Raw genomic sequence first — 7409 nt, 5'->3', positions numbered from 1 at the left:
CAAATACTACAATGACTAGAACAATTAGTGCCACCTCCTTGTCATATTTTGGTGACAGCAGCTCTGTCCAATGTCATTGCAAACATCAATAGAGTGAAAAAGACAAATACAGTAATGCCTTGGTTTTGTCATGAAAATAAGTCTGATCTCCTGGGTTCCCTGAAACACTTCTGCGGTGGTGTTTGAATTGATGGTTCCTAGGTGGGTCCCATACGGGTATTTCTGGTAATTGTCATTGGCGGGGATTTTTGGGTTTGTAGCAAGGAAGCCACCATCTTGTGCCAGCCCCAATGCATGAAATAGTGAAACAATCTGAGATTATTATTTGTATATCATTAACATTAATCATGAATTGCTACCTGAGGAACACTGCTCCAAACAGAACTCACTAGCTTGAAAAAAACTTAATTTTGTTAGTATTTCTGAGGTTCTCCCCTTGCCCTCTTCTTATGGCGTCCCCTCTTCCTGGGCCATCTCATCCACACCCCTGGCTTTGATTTTGTGCACAGTGACTCCTGGTCCAGTACCTCCCACCAGCAGCTCCTCTGAGCTCTGAGCCGACACTTCCGGCCATTCTCCTGGCACCTCCCCTTGGATGTCTTCAGGCATCTCAAATCCAGAGTCCTGAAGTGAGCACCTTTCTCCTCAGATCTACTGCCCCTGCTCTAGTTCCTCTCTTGGGTGTCTAAGCCAGAAACTTGGAAGTAAATGCTAGCCTCTCCTTTTCCCCAACTCCATGACTCACGGGTCCTTAGATCTCACTGACACTATTTTCCATCTTTTGAACCATCCTGCTCACCTGCAGCCCCATTGTGAGCCCCTGACGGGTGACTGCCTCCGGTGTCCTTCATGATCTCTCTGCTTTAGATCTGCCTTCCTGTGATCCTTCCATTCTTACAGATACTAATATTTCTTTTTCCTAAAGCCAAAAATGACTATGTATCTTCTCTGCTAAAAATCTTTCATTGGCACCTTCAGGACCAAAGGAAGACTCCTCAGCACGGCACAGGGGATCCTTCAGGGTCTACACTTCCCAGCCCGTTTTCCACTTTGCCCTCTGGGCCTCCAGCTACCACTTTCTGTTACAGTTCCTTCCAAGTACCACACTTCTTCCTACTTTGGAGATTTTGCTCACTTGGTTCCTTCTGCATAGAAAGCCCCTCCCGTTCGTTCGCCCAGCTGCATCACACTATTCCTCAGCATTCACCTTCAGTACTCAGGCAGGCATCCTGACTCTCCAGTCTACGCCCTCAGCTGTCTCCCCACAACTCCTAGCACACACCCCAGTGTAGTGCTTGCTGTACTGTGTGGTTATCACTGATTTTCTTGACTATCTCCTCCGGGACACAATCTTTTTGTACAGAATTTGTCATGTCCTCTCTTTCCCCAGTGCCCTCATGGTGTTGGGCACGTAGAATAATTAAAAAAAAAATTGAGCTAATTTTTGGGTAAAACAGTTTTTTAAAAAAGAAAAAACATTTGCATGTCTTCACTTTTTTTTAGGGAGAGGTGTCTACATAATTCTATGTCAGCATACTTAAAGAATTATGGTAGAATAATGCTGCATTTTTATACAATGTGGTATCATGGTACTTTTCTAGATTTGGTTGGGTTTCAATTGGTTTCATGTAGCTACCTCCTTTGTAGAAGGAGCAGCAGGCAGTGGATAATAAAGGGTCCTTGAGTGGGAAGGGGTCAGTAAGAAAGTTACTTGTCTTTGCATAAATGTTTCCCTTTTCAATGGGGATGGCCAAAGTACTGCTGCGCAGTAGTTTCCAGCTGTCTGAGGAAGGTTGGGTAGGGTGTGGTTTGGGTTGGGCACATCTTACCAGTAAGCTGAATCCTAGAGAGAGAGGGGACTCTCGAAGGTGGAGAGGATCCTTTTCCCTTGCATACCTGGGAAGGCCTGTTGACAGCACTCTCCTGGGGATCAAGGTTCCCATGATGGCCGTGAACCCGGCTTTAGGTTGATGTTCATCCAAGATTTATCAATATGGCCGGACGGTAGATGTCAAGAGGTGGAATCAGGAATTCCACCAGGGACTGATTGATGTTGTGGGAGCCATATTTGGGAAAGCTTCTTGGAGACTCATGAAATAAAGTGGGTGCATGTCCTGACAAGGTATAATTACAGAATCTCATGATCTTAGATTTTCTCCCTTGAATTCTTAGAAACACACAGAAATTATTTCTTGAATGTGAAGAGTCTTCAACATTTCACAACTCGATGGTTGGAATTTACTTCAGCAAGTTAGATTTATCCATTGCAGGCTCCTGCTCAAAATTAGAGGCCTCTCCTGTGAAGCAGAGGAGAATTTGGTTTCAACAAACAAGATTTCTGACTTATACTGAACTGGTAGGGTTGACTGTGAAAGTCTTTGATATTTCAGAAATCTTGTCATGGTCTATTCTTTGGCCAATTTGTCTTCCCTTCTCTCCCTTTAAAATAAATCTTTTTCAGGTTTATGCTTATGGTCACAAGCTGACTAAAATATGTTTTGCCCACACCTTTATTTAGTTGAATACATTATCTTACTCAAAGCTAGATTTTTTCCATAGTAAATACTTAATTTTATTCCAGGATTTTTGAAAACAAGGTTTCTCTCATTTTCAAAGAAAATCAAATTTACTCTTTAACTCTATGCTTTTCTATGCAATAATATCTGTTCATTTCTTTTTGGGCCTTGGTGCGGTTATATGTACATTCTTTTATTCATCTTTTAAGAAAATCTCTCCTGAGGCTTTGTTTTATCAAGTGTGTTTCCTATGGTGTTTTGGGAGTTGGTATGATGACTAAATGCAGAATAATGCCTCACCTGCCAGCACCTCTGTTAAATCATGACTCAACATCATTTTTGTAATTTTACCAACCATTTTTCTTTACCTTAATCCCTAAATATAAATTTTGACTCCTCAACACATTTTGTTTTCTATGCTTATATATCTCAATTTTTTATAGTTTCTGTATGTTGTGTGGTTTATATAACTATTTGAAACACATGATCCTAGAATGTCAAACAACGTCACAAGGGGGAAACGCATAGAACTGGCATCGCCCTGATTTCATTGTGTTATTGATTTAACAGTAATCTCATTATCTGTGCTACTTTCCAAAGTGACCACAAACATTACTTCATTTTGCTAAGCAGAGAAACTGTCCTTTGGAAATGAGCACAGATAATTTTCAGAAAGGACACAGTCATCGTAAAGCATGTTTTAGCTAGGAGCTAAAGCAAATAAAAGCTGCAAATGAACCTATAAAAAAGAAAAAGAAAAAGAAAAGCATTTGAAAAATAAATCCTATGATGCACTTAGGGAAGAGCTGTATGACATTTCCTTTTGCTGTTATAACGGTATACTATTTGGTTGAGCAGCTGGCCGGCCAGCCCCTAAAGACTTCATATCCTGTTTTCCAATTACAGGACCACAAATTAATGCATCTCCAGTGCTGAGCATGACATCTTGGGTCATTTAACTAACTCCTTTGTACAGGTTACCTTCCTCTATCAACATCATAAAAAGGAGATTGATGGCAGCATTTACAGTCACTGCAAAGACAACCTAATGAGTGGGTGAGTCATGAACTCATTCTTTCCTGTTGCCCGGCATTTCTAGCAAAGCTGAAAGGTTAAAGAAAAATGAACCATGCATTTTGTAAACAGACAAAAAGATGTGATAGGTTAGCTCTGACAATATTAAAGCCAGGGTGAGAAATCGTTTGTTCACCATATTTTAAAATTAAGAAACTCACTGGATATTGACGAGGCTCAAATTTCTGGAATCAGGTAGAATCAGGATATGCATCAGCTGGCAAATATACTGAAAATCATCTGGAGCCATAAAAATGTGTAGTATTTTTTCCTCTTAGAAAATTGCCTCATAGGCAGTTTATTTTAAGCCTTGTATAGTATTTTAATAATTTGAGGAAGATGATATTAGGTTATTAAATGGAACTTTTTGTGCTGCTACCATCGTAGCACGTGATGAATGAATAGTACGAGCATGTTTTGGTGCTCACCACTGAGGTGACTGGCCTGGGAGAGACTGTCTCTTCTGTTTTCAGGGCTCACTTGTTGGGCTGGACAGAACAGGAGAAGTAACTGCGGACTTAATAAACAGGAGGATACTTTCAGAGGAGCTCAGACTCAAGCTCCCTCTTTCTGAGATTTGAATGGTCTGAAAGGAAATTCAAAATCTAAATCTACATTTTTCTTCCTCGTTCTAGAAGAAAGCACATTGTCAAACATTTTTTTCTGGGGAAGAAGATCTTCTCACGGCTGGGAGCAGTCATATTCACCAATGACATTAAAGTTGGGTTCTTGACGTGTCATCTCCAAATGTGGTCACATGCAGCGTCTCAGTGACAGAAAGTACTCGATGGCTTTAAATGTGCATCTTATTACTAAACTACATCCCCATACATTAATATTTTAGAATGAATCCTGCAATTGTCTCGTGAATATTACATCATTTTGTGGAGGGTGGAGTGGGAAGAGGGTTAAAAACGTTACTTTGCCAAATGTTAACATTTGTGTAATTTTTTGTAACCCTGTTCAGGTATTTCTTCCTTTTCAATGAGACAAGAGGCTCAAAAAAAAAAAAAAAAAAAAAGGAAAGAAAAGAAAAAGAAAGTGGCTCTTTCTTCACCTCTGAGATGGATGTCTCAGAGAATAAATACAAAGAAAAGATAGATGACTGAAATGATTGTTCCCTGGAAGTAATTGTATAGTTTTTAGAGGAGTGAAGTAGGATTCAAGGAGAATCTTATACAGCAATTAGGGAGAAGTTGGAACCAAAAAAGTGTATGGAAGAAAAGACAAGAAAAAAGAGAAAGGACTAAAGATACCAAAATACAAATACTGGCCATGACTTCCAGAAGAGCTGCTTGCCTTTGGTGCCCGAGCAGCGCCTAGGAGACCCCGACACGCTTTTCTTTCCCTGAGAACCTGGGGACGAACGCCCTCTTGCAGCAAGCACGGTGCAGGTGATGTTCGGATCCTAAAAGTGTCAGCCTCTCAAGTGCAGCACCCGGGAAGCTGGTTTCCTCCTGGAGCTTCATCAAGCATCCACACGCACTGTGGATGGTGAGCGGTGATGTTTCCTTGGAAGTCCTTTCTCTCCTGCTGCCTCCAGGGTTTCTTTTTCTTGTTATGATGCCTCCTCCTACTCTCTCCCTGAGCTTTGCTGCTCCAAGGCCTGCGTCCACCAACACACGCTCACACCCTCCCTTTCCCCTGATGGAACCAGCTGTGGGATCTTCCGAGCTGCAGAGCAAATACAGACTCAGTTCTCAAAGTGTGGTTTCTAGACAAAGAGCTTCACTATCTCCTGGGAACTTGTTAGAAATGCAAATCTGGGGGCTTTACCCTAGAAGAATGAGAAACTCTGGGCATGGGGCCCAGAAATCTGTCTTTTAATAGATTAAAGCTGTCCAGGTGATTCCAATGCATAGTAGAAAGTGGGTATTTATGTTTTAATAGGGAGCAATATCTTCACCCCAAGAAATGCACCTTTGGTAGTGGAATTCAGGTTATCAAGGATGAAGGGAAGTCATTCTACATCTGCAGATTACAGTGCTAACTCCACCTGTGCATAACATGGATGCACTTTGGGTCCAAATGCTAAAATAAATCATTTAAAATGGCAACAAATCAGATGATAGGCAAGTAAGAGTGGATATAGTTGCACAGAACTGAGTTGGAAAAGGCTTACTTTCAGTTTATGAAGGTAGGGAAAAGATTGAAAGGAAATTTGCCAGTTTATTTTGCAAACGTGGGCAAGCTTTGTTCTTTTTTGCTCCTTTTGCATTTGACTTCAAATGATTATGAGAATGGCTACAAAGCCTCTAAAAATTCAAGCTCATTCCACTACAAAGGAATTTTTATGCAGTAGGTTTAATGTTGAACTTAGATTGAACTAGATTCCAGACTACATATTGTTACTAACTTTTGTTTCCTTTTCTGTAAGGAAGATTTGCCCTCAGCTAACGTCTGTGCCAGTCTTCCTCTATTTTCTATGTGGAATGCCTCCACAGCACAGCTGAGGAGTGGAGTAGGTTGGTGCCGTGGGATCTGAACCCAGGCTGTCAAAGTGAGCATGGAACTTTAACCACTCGGCCTGGGGACGACCCCCTGTTAGTAACTTTCTTGGTGGTTTTATGTAAATGAATTAATTTTTTCCCTCAGTTTCTCTTTCAATTGTAGATATTTTCAATCTATGGGTATAGTATGGGAATAGAGACTATTAATAAAAACTATTGGAAAATGTTTTTGTAAGACTTTACTCTTTCTAAGACATGATCATGAGTATCGTCAGCATATTATACTGACGTAATTCTGGCTTGTTTTCTCTTTTGAGTTTTTGCATAGATATCACTTGTTGACTGAAGTTAGGTTACCCAGACAACCCTAAGGGATTATATGAATTGAATACTGGCCAAACTATGCTGTCGAGAGTTTAGGCACTATTTTCAGCCCTGGTTGTGTATTGCAATGATATATAAGTGAAAAGTGTGCAAATGCACAATCTTGTCAATAAGAACAAAATGCATAAGCCAACACCAGTGGCTGATTGTTTCATGGGAACCAATCCCCTCTCCTTTTTTTGTGCAAACGTGTGGCTGGCACACAGCAGTAGGCTTATGAATTGGGCAATTGAATATTTTACTTAAATAAAAGCAAATAAAACAGAAAGGATTCAGCTCATCTTTGGTTAAGAATGTGAGTGTCCTTTAGCTCTGGGAAGACGTGTTGGAGGGAGCAGAAACAGCAATCACTTAATGACCAAGAATATGAGCATCATGCGGGTTTCACACTGACCCTGCAAAGCCTAGTGTGGGAATTATTTGACTGCATTCTCACCTGCTTCTGAAGGGTCTTCAGAGCTAAAGAGTGGTTTGAGGAGGAGGGAAGGATGAGAACACCGAGTTCCCAGGAACTGGCAAGGTAGCGACTATGGCTCTGTGGTTGCCTGTAACGTCTCAGATGGGGCTCTAACCCAGCGGCTTCACATCAGAGTCCAAGGCTCCCCACACATGGTGGTTAGAGCAGCCAGGCCAGTCCAAACTGATGCCTGATCTATCTCGTGGCATAGTAATTCTTTTTGTTTAACGTAGCATTTTCCGTCTAATTCTCTCATAGCATCATGCAATTATTTATTGTTCTTCCCCAACCTCTGATCAAGAGGATACCAAAAAAATGTAGTTTATAAACTGCTAGTGGGTGGATGGGAATGCTAGGAGGGAATTTAATGACCTCCTGTACTTCCAGTCCTGAGTTCTACCTACCCCGTGGTGCTCTCTCTGTGATGACAGGTGGTGTGTGATGGGAGAAAGAGGTTAACTTTCCAGTCAACGGGATCTGGGCCTGCTCTCCAGACCAACCACTTAATTAACCTTGTGGCACTGGGCA

This window comes from Equus asinus, chromosome 22 (genome assembly GCF_041296235.1).
Source record: "Equus asinus isolate D_3611 breed Donkey chromosome 22, EquAss-T2T_v2, whole genome shotgun sequence".
In the NCBI taxonomy this organism is placed as follows: domain Eukaryota; kingdom Metazoa; phylum Chordata; class Mammalia; order Perissodactyla; family Equidae; genus Equus; species Equus asinus.
Note: the sequence above shows the minus strand (reverse complement) of the source record.